Genomic DNA, 16,494 nt, shown 5'->3' on the forward strand with positions numbered 1-16,494 from the left:
CGGACTCCGTTTATCTCAGCGGGGGATTGATCCGCCAATTCCCCTGCTGAGCAGGAAGGATGACAGCTGTGTCTCTGCACTGGGTGCAGAGACACAGCTGTCAGTTTCCCATCTCTATGGGGGAATCGGATGGGAACAGACCGTCGGTCAGTTCTCATCCGATCCGCTGGAAGGATGGAAAATAGGGTTTCCATCCGTCCAGATTTGACGGATCGGATGTCAGCAGACATGTCTCCGCTGACATCCGATGCCCCATAGGGATACATGGGGGCACCGTTCAGATCCGCCAAAAAAACGGACAGGCAGATCTGCACGGTCCGCCTGTGTGAAAGAGCCCTTAGACTTGTATTTGGTCTACTGTTTTAAATCCCAATAAGTGTCTATTGATCGGTTTGCGTGAAAGTTATAGCGTCTACAAACTGTGATCTATGTATAATATACACTGCTCAAAAATATTGGAACACTTTTTAATCAGAGTTTAGCATCAAGTCAAACTCCTGGGATATTGATTTGGTCAGTTAAGTAGCAGAGGGGGTTATTTCATCAACAGCAAAGCAGCTGAAACCCAATAACAGGGGCATTAGATGAACAACAATAAGACTACCTGGAGGCCACTGAATTTTTTTTTTTTTTTTTTCCCCCCTACTCTTAGTTTCCGACAGTTTTCACTAGTTTTGCATTTGGCTAGTCAGTGTCACCACTGGTAGTATAAGGAGATACCTGGACCCTATAGAGATTGCAGAGGCAGTCCAACTCCTCCAGGATGGCACATCAATACATGCCATTACCAGAAGGTTTGCTGTGTCTTCCAGCACAGTTTTAAGAGCATGGGGAGATACTAGGAGAGATGGACAGGGCCATAGAAGGTCCTTATCCCGTCAGCAGGAACAGGATCTGCTCCCTTTGTGCAAGGATGAACAGGATGAGCACTGCCAGAGTGCTACAAAATTACCTCCAGCAGGCCACTGGTGTGAATGGTACACATGGTAGTAGTGTGTTACTATGCTTTGCAGCCCACTACAGTGCAGGTGTTTGATGAATGTACTTTAGGGTGGATCTTTTATGGTACAATATGAGGGGGTTAATTGCTTATCCTGTGCAATGAACACTGCTTATTTATTATTCATGGTTTACCCAAAGCAAAAAATTTAATCAGTCCTTAAAGAGGTTGTAAACCCGTTTTTTTTTTTTTTTTTTTTTTTTTCACCCTGAAAGAGAAACACATAATGAGCTAGTATGCATCACACATACTAGCTCATTATGAAATACTTACCCTGGAACGAGCCCCCGCCGTGCCTCCCGCTTACCTCTGACAGGTGACTGAACATGTTCAGTCGCCCGTCTTCCGGGATCGTGGCATCCGGCCATCTGATTGGCCGGAGCCGCAGTGACGTCCCTCCCGCATGGGAGCCGACGGTCACAGCACGGGGCTCTGAAGGAACGGCACCAGCGGCCGTTCCTTCAGAGCGCATGCGCCAGTGACGTCACTGGCTGCATGTAAGGTACATATCTCCTAAAACGGTACATGTATAGGAGATATTTACAGTACCTATAGGTAAGCCTTATCATATGCTTACCTATAGGTACAACTTGCAGAGGAGGGTTTACTTCCTCTTTAACATGTTACTAAACCCACAACAGTAAAATCAGTCTTTATGTGCAGTAAAGCATGCTTGTTATATTAGGTGTGGAACCTAAGGGGTTAATCTTCTGCATTGGGTAAAAAGGCTGTTTGATCCTGTCGTCAGTCCATCTGCTGATAGTACAGAGCCTTGGAGGCACTCTGCACATGCTCAGTTTGGTATGTGTTGCTAGAGGTTTGTTTGTTTTGGGAGGGTGCATGTGATCAGATCAGCACAGGGCCAATCAGCGCTTTCCAGAGAGAAAGTCGGGGATCTTGCAGCCTCATAGGACAATCAGAGTAGAATGAATTCACTTCCCACAACCCTTAACCAGACACACGTAGAAGTCACAAGACTGCTATATACTGCTGTTGAGGAAAGGTATTTAGCAGTTTATTTACTAAAACTATTGAATTTCCAGGTTCGGTGTACTCTGGGAGACAAGATATAGTGAATTCAGGGTCCTGGGTTTAGTAAGACTTAAAATGTGTTGGCTGCATTTTTTTTCAGGGTTTTTTTCTGTATTTTTACCTCCTCAATCTGACAAGAACACAATTCCTTCCTAGGGTAACAACACTCTCTCACTGTTCAGTCTGTGGAGAAAGAATCGTTGTCACCCTAGGCTGCTCTCTTGATTTGTACTTAAAGCACCTCTCTATTACATGAGAGGATAGGAGTTTGTAGTTCAGAGCATAGATGACTGAACTGACCACATCAAAGTAGAACTAAAGGCAAAACCTTTTTTAGTTTTGCACTGGGTGGAGAGGGATTAGAGCCCCCAGTCAGTTTTTATTGCGGTCTGTGCCCCTGTTAGAGCCGGTTCACACTACTCCGACTTGTCAGGCAACTTGGTCGCTTGACAATTAGCGATCCATGCTGTGCAATGGAACCGTTCTAATCAGAGCGAATCAAGTCGCTCCGACTTAGAAAAAGGTTCCTGCACTACTTTTGGGTGAAGTCAGCGACTTGCATTGATTTCTATTAGAGAAGTCGTTTGCAAGCCACGATGAAGTCGTACTGCACGGCGACTTTGAGTCGCCGCGGTGTGAACTGACTTTTAGGGAGATGTTTACTATTATTAAAGTTAGTGTAAAAAAAAAAAAAAAAAAAAAAAATACCAGTGTTTAGGTACAACATAGGTTGTCCCCAGAAAAATGATAGAGCAGAAATCTTCCCTTAGGGACACTAGTTCTTGTGACCTTGGTGACAACCAGGGATTCCCTCACTTTAGAGGGATTTCCTCTAACTTCCTGTTTTGGCTATGGGACAGGAAATTAAGGGACATATCTCCCTAATAGGACACAGATGGCAAAAACAAACAAAAAAAAAAAAAAAAAAAAACCCGATTTGGTTATATTCCTTCCTCACACTATCAAAAAATGAAGAAAAACTTTGCAGATGGTGACCCTTTATATGCAATATCGGGGTTCTGTACACAGAGTTACAAGGATTCAGCAAGCGATTTTCTCTACTTGTAGAAAATATACTTGGATAAGATGGCCACATTAGTGTGTTTTTTTTTTTTTTTTTTTTTTTTTTTTTCTTCTTCTTCTTTTTTTTCTTTTTTTTCCCCCCTCCCCAAGCTAAAAACTGGTAAGCTACAATATATTACATTTTTGTTCTTGGGTTTTGATACAGTAAGGCCCAGTTCACACCACATGCAGTCCAGTGCATTTTTTTCTCTGCATAAAAAGCGCATGGAAAGTAAGTTATGTTTCCAATGACAGTTCACACCAGTGCAGTAGGTCCAGGGCGTTCCAGAAAAAATAAAAAGTATAACATGCTGCATTTTTCCTGCACTGGGCTGTACTGGAACACAGTAAAAGGCACTGGAACTCATTTAAAAAGCACCAGACCCCGGTAAAGTGGGGAAAAAAGAAATGCATCAAAAAACGTACCTGATTGCGTCAAGTGCATGATTAACGTGCATGCATAAACTCATCTGGAACAGATCTTGAGTGCATTTTTGTAGTGTGAACCAGCCCTAATGCTTTAATCAGCAGTGAGAAGAAATGTCCAGTGCATTTTAAAAAGGTTGGCCTAAATCCCGGTGCAAGGCCATTCTAATTAGCTGTGGGAAGGGAAGGGCAGGGAGGTACAGAATACACTGACAGATCCAGGGAACTCTATCAGTAGAAACCACTATAAACTGCTAAACGTTGTGCGTCTCATGCATTCTGCTGTAAAACACTTCGCTCTTCTTTTTCCATTTAACATTTGGATTGGTACTTTATACACAACTCACTTTGAAATTGTGGCTAACAGACCTAACAGATGAGCTTGATGCTCTGTACACCAACTTGTCAGGAGCTCTTAATCATTTTAGAAATGTCTCGGTACAAGAAAATGTTTTCACATAGCGTGATGCAGTAATTGCAGCTGTCCTGCTTTCAGGTTTGTGTCCTGCAAGGATCCAGGGTTTAAAATAAATGCCACACTTCCCTAAAGCAGGGAACATTTTGGGAACACTCACTTTTTTTTTGTCTTCTTGGACAAATGTGTTTCATTTACCTTGTCACTTATTTACTATTATATAACAAATACCCTAAGGCTGGGTCTAGACATCTGGCCGCAGTTCTGTTCACCGATTTTCAGGTGAACATTTTTACCTGAAATTGTCCCTGAACTGGACCCAAAGTTGCAGCACAGGACCCTTTTTTTAAAACTACTGCGGCTGCTTCGCATGTGTGTGAACCGACTCCATTGGAAGCCTGTCCAATTCACGTTATGCTAATTGGATACGGTTACAAACGCATCCATTTCGCATATATGTGAACCGAGCCTAAAGATTCTGAACCAAAACACTTGTGTGATCAGAATTTGATGAGGGCAGTAATTTCCTGGCTGATGTGACCCCCCCCCCACTTATACATGAAGTTTCTGTCTGGGAAACATTATAGGATTTTCTAGGCAGGCAGTGGCTGCTTGGATGATCTAATCACACAGGTGTTTAGTTTAAAGACGCCCATACACATACCAGTCAGTTTATTTTAGACCTAATCAGCAGATAATCACGCCATTAAAGTACCAGCATACTTCTACTCTTCCCTTGATGAAGCAGGCTTATGATATCCATCACGTTTACTATAACATATCTTTTTGCACATATAACAGATTTTCAGCATGCAGTAATGCCTGCCAGTGCATGTTATGTTTGTTGGTGCACTGGGGTGCCATTAATTGTGAATGCTATCCCGATACACCTGCATTTTTAGCGCACCACAACCATAATGCATTACTATACATATTTAAATAGTGCATGTTCTTCTTTGGTACATTAGAAAGTCCATTCAAATGAATAGGCTGACTTATTGCAATGCGTGTTAACGCACCTCAGATGTGAATGGACCCTGAAATTGTATGTCCAGTTTCACACCCTCCCTGTCCTGCTGACAACGTTTTATCAGGCAGATAGTAAGGGGAACCCTCAAACAGCAACATGAGCAGAAATAGGGATGGTTATTGGGTGAAACTTATCAGGACAGGAACTGGGTAAATTCCCTAATGCCACTTGCACACGGGTGATTGCAAGAAAAGTAGTGGAACCGCACTTTAGAGACCTCTTTTCCAGCGGGCTCATGTACATCACGTTTTTTGGAATATATGCATTTCGGCATCATTTTGTTTCTTTTTGACATGCTTCAATTTTCAAACTCTAATATCTACATTGCACTAACAAATAATATCACATTTGCACTAATATATACATTTTCACACTCCTCACATATTACTCATTCACCTTTTTTACACACGTACAGTTTTTATTTGGCTTTTCACCATTTGAGTTCACATTCATGTTTTTATTCATTCATATTTACGCATATATTAATACCATCACCTTTATTGTTCATTACACTCTGCACTATTTTCAGATAATCCATACATGTATCATTATTTAACTTTTATATTCCATTAATTACAATTTTTATATATTTTTTATATTTCATATTTATATTTTTGTATATTTTTATGGATATTTCTATGGATAGTTGGTGCAGTCACTGCCATATATTCACAATTCCGTTTTCTTAGAATATTCTTTTAAAATATTTTTCAATAGTTTTCATCACTAATTACTGTAGTTGAACGCCATTTTGGATTTCACCTATGTTTCCCTAGCTTCTGTTTATTTGACAGCTGGGATCATTTATGACCATTTCACTTTCCTATGCTCATTGTCATTAGTACACGTGTGTGTGTATATATACCATTTATTATTACATAACATTCTGTGAACTGGATATGTAGATTAAGACACACAGTATTGGGTTTTGTCTGCAGTCACTTGCATTTGCACTTGTTTGCAGTTAATTGCATTTATATTTGCGTGTCTATATATACACATTTTCATTTATATATATATTTATATTCTTTGTAATGTATTTTGCATCTGCTATTTTTGTGACTTCAGACAAAATATATTCATGCACACATTCGTGCGCTATGTGTATCATTTGGCATTTTTTGCATTTTTACATATTTCATGTATATGTTCATTTACGCACTATCTATACACTTTCCAGGTGTATTTTATACATACATGTATAGATGTGCATACACACTTTCTCTCATTTGAATTTCCTATTGATCAATAATGAGAGTCTTTATTTGTTTGTTTTTCATTCTCTTAGGCTGCATTCACACTTGAGCGTAGCGTTTTTTACCAGCGATTTTTACCGCAATTTTTTCAGGCGTTTTTCATTGACATCTATCAAAAACGCTGATAATCAGCCCAAAAAGAAGCTCATGTACTTTTTTCAGCTACAGACGTTTTGCAAAACGCTCAGATGTGAACAGGGGCCATTTAAATGAATGGGGTTTTACTTGTTGGGCGTTTTGGAAGCGTTTCTTTTGAGCGTTTTTGGAGCTGAAAACGCCCAGGTGTGAATGGAGCCTAATTCATTTGCCTTTTTCAGTCATTCACAAGCATATTTTATATTTTAAATTTCAACATTATTTATTTCATGAAGCATGCCTTTACACCTTATGTTTACACAAGGGTACTAAGAAAATGATACTTTCATATGTATACATATGTTTCAAACCCTTTACACTTATTTCTCTTGTGTTATGCCGATTTGGATTCTTCCTTTTGTCAAACATGTTTTTAATATTACAAATGTTTTTTCACTATGTATTTCTTTTATACACTTAATGTTTATTGTCATGTTTTCTTGCTTCGCTATGAAGCATTTCTGTATGTACGTTCCAACATCCCAGGTGCTGAATCACGGACTAATCGGTTCCTCAATGGAGGATCATCAAGTCAATCACACAAATGTGTAAGCAATTACATTAATCAACTAGAGTGTGTATATTAAACCGATTTCCGTCATTCATCACTACGGTTATGAGTAAGCGGTCGTGTGTGCCGTGAAACGCGTTAACCTTGGATTACCTGTTCCCTGCACTGTCTGTTCATCTATGATTTGAAGAATAAAGTAACTTCATTTGCTTTCATCTACCTGAGTGCGGTTCCTCTACTTTTCTTGCAATCCTCCGGATGACGGGTCTTACCAGCACCAGGTCGGGCTGACACACCTGAGCGGCTTTGTTCTCTCTCATTACTACTTGCACACGGGTGTCATCATTTACTGATATTTACTAAGGCACTTGTGACGCCCATGTGCAAGGGGCCAAAAACTGTGCATAAAGACTTGAGTAATGTTGAGTATAGGCGATTTGAATGTGTGTAAGCGTATAGATGAGTAAAATTCTTCATTGCCTGTATTGTGGCCCCTTGCAACACCGTTCCTGATTAAATATCAGTAAATTATGACACGTGTGCAAGGGGCATAAATGAGTAAACATGCAAGTAAATTCCTGCACTCAAATGAAAAATGTTCTATTTTTGTTTCAGGTAAGATAAATCGGCGCTAGTTTCAAAACACAGGGAAATAAGAGTCCTTGTAAGCTTTTATGGCGCTTTTCCACTGCATGGAACTGTACCAGTTTGGCACGCTTTTGTGCTTTTCCACTGCTGGTACCGCATGGTATAGTGTCAGAACGGTTCGGTACGGTATAGGTTTGCTTTTCCACTGCATGGAACCGAACGGTACGGCTCTGAAAAAACAGTACCTACTCGATTGTGGTTCCAACAGGTACCAAACTGGTACCATATCCCACAATCCTTTGCATGCAGTCACTACTAGCCACTGATTGGTCAGAGAATCCCACCCACCCTGTTATCCCACCCACTTAACTTTAGTACTACTTTAGTGGAAAAGCAAACCTATACCGTACCGTACCGAACCGTTCCGACACTATACCATGCGGTACCAGCAGTGGAAAAGCAAACCGGGCCAAGCAGGGCCGAGTAGAGCCGAGCCGGTACTAGCCGGTACTTGCAGTGGAAAAGTGCCTAGTGTCCAAACTATTATTGTGGGGAACTATCAATGAATAAGTCCATCAGCAAGGGGGGGGGGGGGAATTGTAGAAGCGATATTCCCAGGACATGAAAGAAAAACGAATACGGAGGCACCTCTAAATGCAGACTGTAAAAGCACTTTGGTCAATTGATGAGGAGTCCCTCCACGGAGTCCTGTGCAGTGGGACTTGGGGGCCTTTAGCTGGTGCAGCAACCATCTCCCCCCTGTTTGAATATTGCCGGCATTCAAGGAGGAAATATGGAGACCGGACGGAAATGAGGGCTGGAACGCAGCGTGGACCACAAATCCTGCGCCAGTGGGCGACGCTTTTCGGAGCATGCGCCGTGAAGACAGTAACTCTGGATCCAGCTTGAAGAAGGAGCGCGCTGTAGAGTTACTGTCTTCACGGCGCATGCTCTGAAACACGTCGCCAGTGGATGACGTCACTGGCGCAGGATTTGTGGTCCACGCTGCGTTCCAGCCCTCATTTCCATTTGGTCTCCATATTTCCTCCTTGAATGCCGGCAATATTCAAACAGGGGGGAGATGGTTGCTGCACCAGCTAAAGGCCCCCAAGTCCCACTGCACAGGACGCCATGGAGGGACTCCTCATCAATTGACCAAGGCTTTCCATACTCAAAATGTGAGTTTTTTTTATATGGAGCTTTCTATTTATTATTAAAAAAGTGCTTTTACAGTCTGCATTTAGAGGCGCCTCTGTATTTCTGTTTTTGTTTTACTGCATTGTACTCAACTCTGTATTACTGATCTTTACTCTGTGTGCATGGTTTCATGGACAACAATGCATTTCAGATTTCATTTCAGATCCCTAAACAACTTTGCATTTTTTACTCCCGTGTGGAACAGGCCTAAGGCCCCATTCACACTGGGGCGACGCTACTTGCCGGGGCGACCTCATAGGTCGCGGCGCGATGCTCGCACGGTGACCTCGGAGCGGCCGGCACGGACTTCATAACATTGAAGTCTATGCAGGTCGCCCCAAAGAAGCTCCGGACCCTTTTTCCAAGTCGGAGCGACTTGTGTCGCTCCTATTAGAATGGGCCGCAGCTTCTCTATGGAAGGCGACCTGTCAGGCGACCAGGTCGCCCCAGTGTGAACGGGGACTAACCGAGATGTAAAAGCCAAAAAAGATAGAAAAGCGCTTGGTTTGATATATACTAATAGTAGCACTACTGCTGTATTTTATCAACATTTTTGTATTCTTTTAATAGGCTGGCTTTGCAACAATGTCCAATATTTTCACAACAAACTCTTGATTGACTCTATATGATTACGATTTACATTTTAGAGCCCATTCAGACTAGCGCGACACGACTTTGGGGGGCGACCTGTGAAGTCGCGTGCACCGCGACTTCGGCGCGACTTGCAGAGACTTCACATAATGCAAGTCGCTCAGAGGTCGCCCCAAAGTAGTACAGGACCCTTTTTCTAAGTCGGAGCGACTTGTGTCGCTCCTATTAGAACGGGTCCTGTGCTAATCAATGGACCGCGACCGAGCGCGCCTTGTCAGGCTGACAAGTCGTCTGACAAGTTGCGCTAATGTGAATGGGCTCTTAGTGTTTTAGGTCATCCATTGTTTATGCAAACATATACTTAATGGCAATAACATTTACACACATGAAAGAGACAGGTCTGGATGTAAAGTTCAATTTATATAGACTTTAACTTTGATCATTTCCTTTTTGAAGTCTTGGAGCAACTTGTGTAGGCACTGTCCACACTAAAGTCATGTTTTGTATGTTCTTTCAAATCCTGCTTAGATTTTGCAGGGACCATTCAGTATACAGTGCATTTTGTTAGGTTACAGCCTTATTCATAAATGGATTAAATTCATTATTTTCCTCAAAGTTTTACAAACCATTCCCCATAATGGCACCATGAAAGAGGTTTGTTTGAAATCCTTGAAAAAATTTTTAAAAATATAAAAAATCACATGTACATTATATTTTTATTTCAGGTACTTGCATAGCGCTGCCCATTTACGAGGCGCTTTACATATAGATTGTACATTAACATCAGTCCCTACCCTCAAGTATATATGTATAATAGGGCTGCACGATATTGGGGAAAAAAAGTACATTGCGATATTTGTTTTTCAACGATATATATCGCTATATTGAACTGGGTGGAATGCAGAAGACACTGTGGATTAGGTAGAGTCGGGACTCACAGTGGTGGTAGGAGGTAGAAGAACACAGCCCGACATGACATCTGTCCCACACGTTCAGTCTGCTTCCCTGGAGCTAGTTTTCTTGACCGAGCGGAGAGCGCAGCACAGCGAACCAATCACGTGAGTAGCGGCACAGGGAACCAATCAGGTGTGCAGGCACACGTGATTGGTTAGCTGTGCAGCTGCTCACGGGGCGCTGCTCACCGCGGAATGTGTGGGACGGATGTGTCGGCTGCAATCACTGTGAGTCCTCCTCCTCCCCCCCAAGTCCCGACTTCTCCCTGCCTAATGCTAAATATCGTGTCTTCGGCGATATGAATATCGGCCACGCCCGCAGAATGATAGTCGATATCACATTGACTATCGTTCAGCCCTAATGTATAAATACTTTTTTGAATCACCTTTTTACAACCTCAAGTCTTTTGAGTATGATGCTACAAGCTTGGCACACCTATTTTTGGGCAGTTTCTCCCATTCTTCTTTGCAGGACCTTTTTGCAGAGTTCCGGCCTATTTTGCAACTTTAGTGATTCCTGGAGTGCTTGCTATGCTGATCAACAATTGGGCATTTTCCATTTTTTTTTTTTTTTGGGGGGGCGGGGTCCCTTACCTTATTTTCAGAACATTTTTGATTGTACTTCCGCCTTTGCATTGCATCCTGGGAGCTGTTTGTTATCACTCCCAGGAGGCTGGAATCAGGAAAAACTCCCAGAACACTCCCTGGAATCAGGAAGGACACAGCAGATTACACTGCGGCTTCAGATGCCCACATCCAAGATGGCCGCGCCCAGACAGCATTTTTAAAAGTAAGATTTTGACTTAAATCCAATACCGTACACCTTGTAAGTATGAGAATAGCGGTTCTGTAAAGGGCGATGGATTAGTATTATAGGGGTCATTTTAGTTAAAGGTATTTGAGGCCGGAACTCCGCTTTTAAGCTCCATCAGGTTGGATGGGGAGCGTCGGTGCACACTGCACAGCCATTTTCAGATCTCTCCAGAGATGTTCAAGTCTAGGGTTTTGCTGGGCCACTCAAGGACATTCACAGAGTTGTCCCGAAGCCACTCCTTTGTTATTTTGGCTGTGTACTAAGGGTCGTTGTCCTGTTGAAATATAAACCTTTGCCCTAGTCTGAGGTCCAGAGCGCTCTGGGGCAGGCTTTCATCAAGGATATCTCTGTACATTGCTGCATTCATCTTTCCCTCCATCCTGACTAGTCTCTCAGTTCCTGCCACTGAAAAACATCCCCACTGCATGATGCTGCTCCCACCATGCTTCACTGTAGGGATGGTATTGGCCAGGAGATGAGTGGCAACTGGTTTCCTCCAGACAGGACGCTTGCCATTCAGGCTAAAGAATTCAGTCTTTAATTCATCAGACCAGAGAATTTTGATTCTCATGGTCTGATAGTCCTTCAGGTGCTTTTTTGGCAACTCCAGATGGGCTGTCATGTGCCTTTTACTGAGGATTGGCTTCCGTCTGGCCACTCTACCATACAGGCCTAATTAGTGGTGCTGCAGAGAGAGTTTTTCATCTGGGAGGTTCTCCTCTTTCCACAGAGAAATGTTGGAGCTCTGTCGGAGTGACCATCGTTCTTGGTCACCTCCCTGACTAATGCCTCGTACACATGCAACGATTATCGGCCGACCGATCGTCCGACTTTTGTCCAGAGTGGTGTTTTGTTGGTTGGAATGTGCCTAGAATGCACCTGAATTTTCTCGGCCAACAAAAATCTACTTCAGAAGTGATGTCATGTGTTGGTTTACTTTCCGTGTGTTTTTTCTTCTTTGAGCATGCCCAGTCTTGCTTATCAGATTTTTGTCTGCCGAAATCTGTACTGACTGACGGAAAAAAGGCCGTTGTGTTGACGGCCAACAAAAATTTTATAGCCTGCACACCAGATTTTTTTCGGCCGAAAAGTCGGAGTCGTTTGTCGAAAGCATCATACTAACAAGCCGACAATCGGCCGATCGGACGTTGGCCGAAAATTCCCGGCCAATAATCGATGCGTTTGTACGAGGCTTTAGGCCCTTCTCCCCTGATCTCTCAGTTTGGCCGAGTGGCCTGCTCTATGAAGAGTCCTGGTGGTTCCAAACCTCCATTTATGGCTGATGGGAGGACACTGTGCTCATTGGGACCTTCAATGCTGCAGAAATTTTTCTGTACCCTTCCCCACATCTGTGTTGTAATACAATCCGGTCTTGGCGGTTTGAAAACAATTCTTTGGACTTTGTGGCTTGGTTTGTGCTCTGACATGCACTATTAACTGTGGGACCTTATATAGACAGGTGTGTGCCTTTCCAAATCCTGTCCAATCAACTTTACCACAGGTGGACTCAAGTTGTAGAAACAATTTAAAGATGAACAGTGGAAACAGGATGCGCGTGAGCTCAATTTTGAGTGTCACAACAAAGGCTGTGAATACTTATGAACATGTTGTGTGTGTTTTTTTTTTTTTTTTTTTTTCTTTCATAAATTTGCAAAGATTTTAAACTTCTTTCACGCTGTCATTATGGGTATTGTTTGTAGAATTTTGAGTAAAATAATGAATTCAATCAATTTTGGAATAATGCAGTAACATGAAAAAGTGAAGCTCTATGAATATTTTCTGGATGCACTGTAGGTCTCTCTAGGTCCTTGATTGTTAGAAATTCCGTGGACATATCTGTACTTAGTGTATTTACAGCGAAAAATGTCTTTGTTTTGTGTGTATAGATAGAGTATGTCATTTTTGTGAGGTATAGCTAAATAAAGATAGTGTGTCATTTTTTAACCACTTTACCACCGGAGGATTTTGCTGTCTTACGTCTGGGCCACTTTTTGCGATTCGGTACTGTGCGAATTTAACTGACAATTGCGCGGTCGTGCGACACCTGTACCCAAACGAAATTTACGTAATTTTTTCCCCACAAACAGAGCTTTCTTTTGGTGGTATTTGATCACCTGTGCGATTTTTTTTTTTTTTTTTTTTTGATCATGCGCTATAAACAAAAAAAGAGCGTCAATTTTGCAAAAATTAATATTTTTTCATTTTTTTTATATGAAATTCCCCCCAAAAAAATGTAAAAATCAAAATTTTTTTAATTTTTGGCCAATTTGTTTTCTGCTACCTATGTTTGGTAAAAAAATCGCAAAAATTAAGGGAAAGATTTGTCATTTTTGGTGTTTTTTTTTTTTTTTAACGCGTAATGGCGGCGATCTGCAATTTTTTTGCGGGATTGCGGCGGACAGATCGTACCCTTAACTGACATTTTTTACACTTTGGGGGTACCAGTGACATTACCACAGTAATCAGTGCTATAAATATGCACTGTTACTGTAAAAATGACACTGGCAGGGAAGGGATTAATTTTTATTGGTGATCAAGGGGTTAATGTATGCCTGGTGCTTACTGACGTGTGTGGGGGGAGGGGACTATGTGACACAAGGACAGATCGCAGGTTCAGCTATGCTGAACCCTGCAATCTGACCCTGCCTGTCACTTAGGAGATCCGCCTGCTTGTGTTTACACAAGCGGGCGGATCTCCACACTCGATTCCCAGAGGATCCCGAGAGGGGGGAAGTGTCTGGTGACGCAAGTCTACGTCGCCAGACGTTATCGAACCACTTTGCCGCAGTACAGCTCTAGTGAGCAGTGCGGAAGTGGTTAAAAATGTATTTCTTTTGCATCTGATTATTAACCCCACTGCTTGTACAGTGATACTTATTTGGTAAAAGTAATTGGTAATACTAGTTCGAAAATGAAATCACAGTAAAAAATTTTATTCTCTAGGTTCTGTTGGGTTTTTACACATCGAAGAATCTTGATTCAGCACTGAACACTAAGAAGGTTATCTCAAGGTGTCAGCTGTTGGTGAAGAGTGAAGTTCTGCCTGCAGTTCATCATCTTTTAAGGCAAGTAATGAACCATACTGTTTTTTACTTTTGAATCTTTAGAAACACTGTAAAGTCTCCAGTATTCAATAATGTTGTGCACATCTATGTAATCTAGAGCCAGAAAACTACTATACTCTAGTGATTAGAAATCTCTCCTATCCTATCCTAAATGTTTGTGTTTTTTGAGCTTAAGGGCCGGTTCACATTATTGCTAGTGCGGCGATCGCATGTAATTCGGAGCGCACTGCTCCTTCATTACATGCGATCGGAGGTGCGGATGCGAATTCAGCCATACACTTTGTATGGCTGAAATTCGCACTGCACCCGCACAAAAGACGCACAGGACCCTTTTTTCCAGCCGCATCAGAATCGGATCGCACAGTGGTTCACACTTGAGCGATCCGATTCTGTGCGAACTGTCAGATCGCACTGCGATATGCGATCAAACTGGGGGTGTCGTTAACATTTGATTGACACCCCCTGCGTATCGCATATGGCAGTGTGAACTGCCAGATGTGCGTTTGCGAAGCGGGAACAGGCTGCGAATTCGCAGCCTTCCCGCATAGCACAAGTGTGAACCGGGACTCGGGTGACCATATACTCCTGAAAAATAGAGAGCCAAGGTCATAGTTTTTAATCTTGGAGTAAATGAAGGTCCCCAACCCACAGAAAATTGTGCATGTGTTCGTCTGTTAAAGCAAGAACCTTCACACACACTTTATGGCAGGCACAATGGAGTACCACTACCTACCATTATTTTCTTTAGCATTCTGACTTGATTCAAGTAATGTATCTCTTTTCATGACATTAAAGTCTCAATTTTCTGTCCAACTTCTGTCCTACCAAATTGTTCAGTTTAGTACACATGGGCTCAAATATTGGCTGATCTCAGCCGGTTCAAGAGAAACAGTCCGACATTTGCCTAGTGTGTACAGCAGCTTGTCCAACTCCTGTCAAACGAGCATGCTGGAAAACCAGCAGCCGATCAGCCAATGGCAATGCCAATGACTGGGGTGTTCTAGCGCAGTGGTCCTCAACTCCGGTCCTCAGGGCCCACTAACAGGCCAGATTTTAAGTATTACCTTGGGGAGATGCAGACTAGAGTACTGCAATCGCTGAGCAGCAAATGAGATCACATGGGATGTATTTCAGCTATCTTGCAAACCTGGCCTGTTAGTGGGCCCTGCAGGCCAGGGTTGAGGACCACTGTTCTAGCGGATAGGAAAATCCCCCTCTCGGAGCACAATAGCGCAGTGGGGAGATCACTGTACTAACATTGCATAATTAGTACAGAGAGCGCCTCCGTTTTTTTTTTTTTTTTCCACATTCAGTCTGCTGGGTTGAATGCAAAAAAAACCTACCTTTTTTACAGCTACAAACACCCACACTGCTCAGTTCAACATCCTCAGCCCCACGCTCCTCCACCCAGAAACAAAAAGCCTGGTAATAGGTGAAAGTATGAAAAAATGGCTGCTATAATTTGTTTACCTCCATTTTTCTAGAGGAGGTCATGGACTGGCTTAGTGTTGCAGTCCCTGATTCAACTGGATTCTATTTCCCAACAGTTCTTTTGACTCTCTGTCACTAGAATAGGAAGTGAAGGGCCACATACCCAAAAAAACTCTCCCCAATTAAAAAAAAAAAAAAAAAAACCTGTTGGTTTGACTTTTCGGCTCTATGCACACAGAGGCCTGCAGATATCTGACGTACATTGTGAGGAAATTTCTGCGCCCAGGAGACATAGCTGCAGCTTTCAGCTGCCAACGGCTGTACCCGAGTATTCACTGTGCTTGCGTAAACTCACTCACGGGTGTAAATTCTTGAACGTGGCTGCTGTATGTTCTGGGATTTGCCTGGAGTTGTTCCATCCAGTGTACTTTTTTTTTTTTTTTTTCTGTTAATTATGTGGTAAAATTAGTTTGTATAACTGGTTTGACAGGTCTGAAAAATGATGATGCTTTGAAGGTTATTATCTACATACAGAAGTTTAAAAGCGGGAATTGTCATGCTGAATGTGTGAAGGATCCATGGACTCCTAAAGTTCTTTTTGTAATAAATGCTAGCCATGCTTGGAATGCTCCTTTTTAGAAAGTAGCCCTCGTTTTACATTGGATGACAGCCCAGGATCACTGTCTGTCTTTATAGGGCAGTTTAACATACTCAGCTGATGTCTGTACACAAAGTAATCACAGAGCACTCAAGTGTAAAGCCCCGTACACACGGGTCGAAAATCGGCAGGGAATTTTCGTCCGACCGATCCGCCGATTTTCGGCTTGTTAGTATGATGCTTCCGACAACCGACTCCGACTTTTCGGCCGAAAAAATCTGGTGTGCAGGCTATAAAATTTTTGTCCTCCGTCAAAACACGGCCGATTTTCGTGCAGTCAGTACAGATTTCGACAGGGAAAAATCTTATGAGCATGGGCATGCTCAGAGA

At 42.5% G+C, this 16,494-nt stretch overlaps 1 protein-coding gene across 2 annotated transcripts in view; it reads left to right on the forward strand.

Moving 5' to 3' along the window:
* NDST2 (N-deacetylase and N-sulfotransferase 2) overlaps positions 1 to 16,494 on the forward strand; it is a 396,550-nt gene that overhangs the window by 42,044 nt on the left and 338,012 nt on the right. The window contains exon 2 of one of the 2 annotated variants that reach the window (XM_082267466.1): positions 13,954 to 14,075. The exons of the other annotated variant lie outside the window; for it this stretch is intronic. The gene's annotated coding sequence lies outside the window, so the exon portion shown is untranslated. The remainder of the gene's footprint in view (positions 1 to 13,953; positions 14,076 to 16,494) is intronic. 2 annotated transcript variants of the gene reach the window in all.

Source organism: Pelophylax lessonae, assembly GCF_965119305.1.
Source record: "Pelophylax lessonae genome assembly, chromosome: 9".
Lineage (NCBI taxonomy): Eukaryota > Metazoa > Chordata > Amphibia > Anura > Ranidae > Pelophylax > Pelophylax lessonae.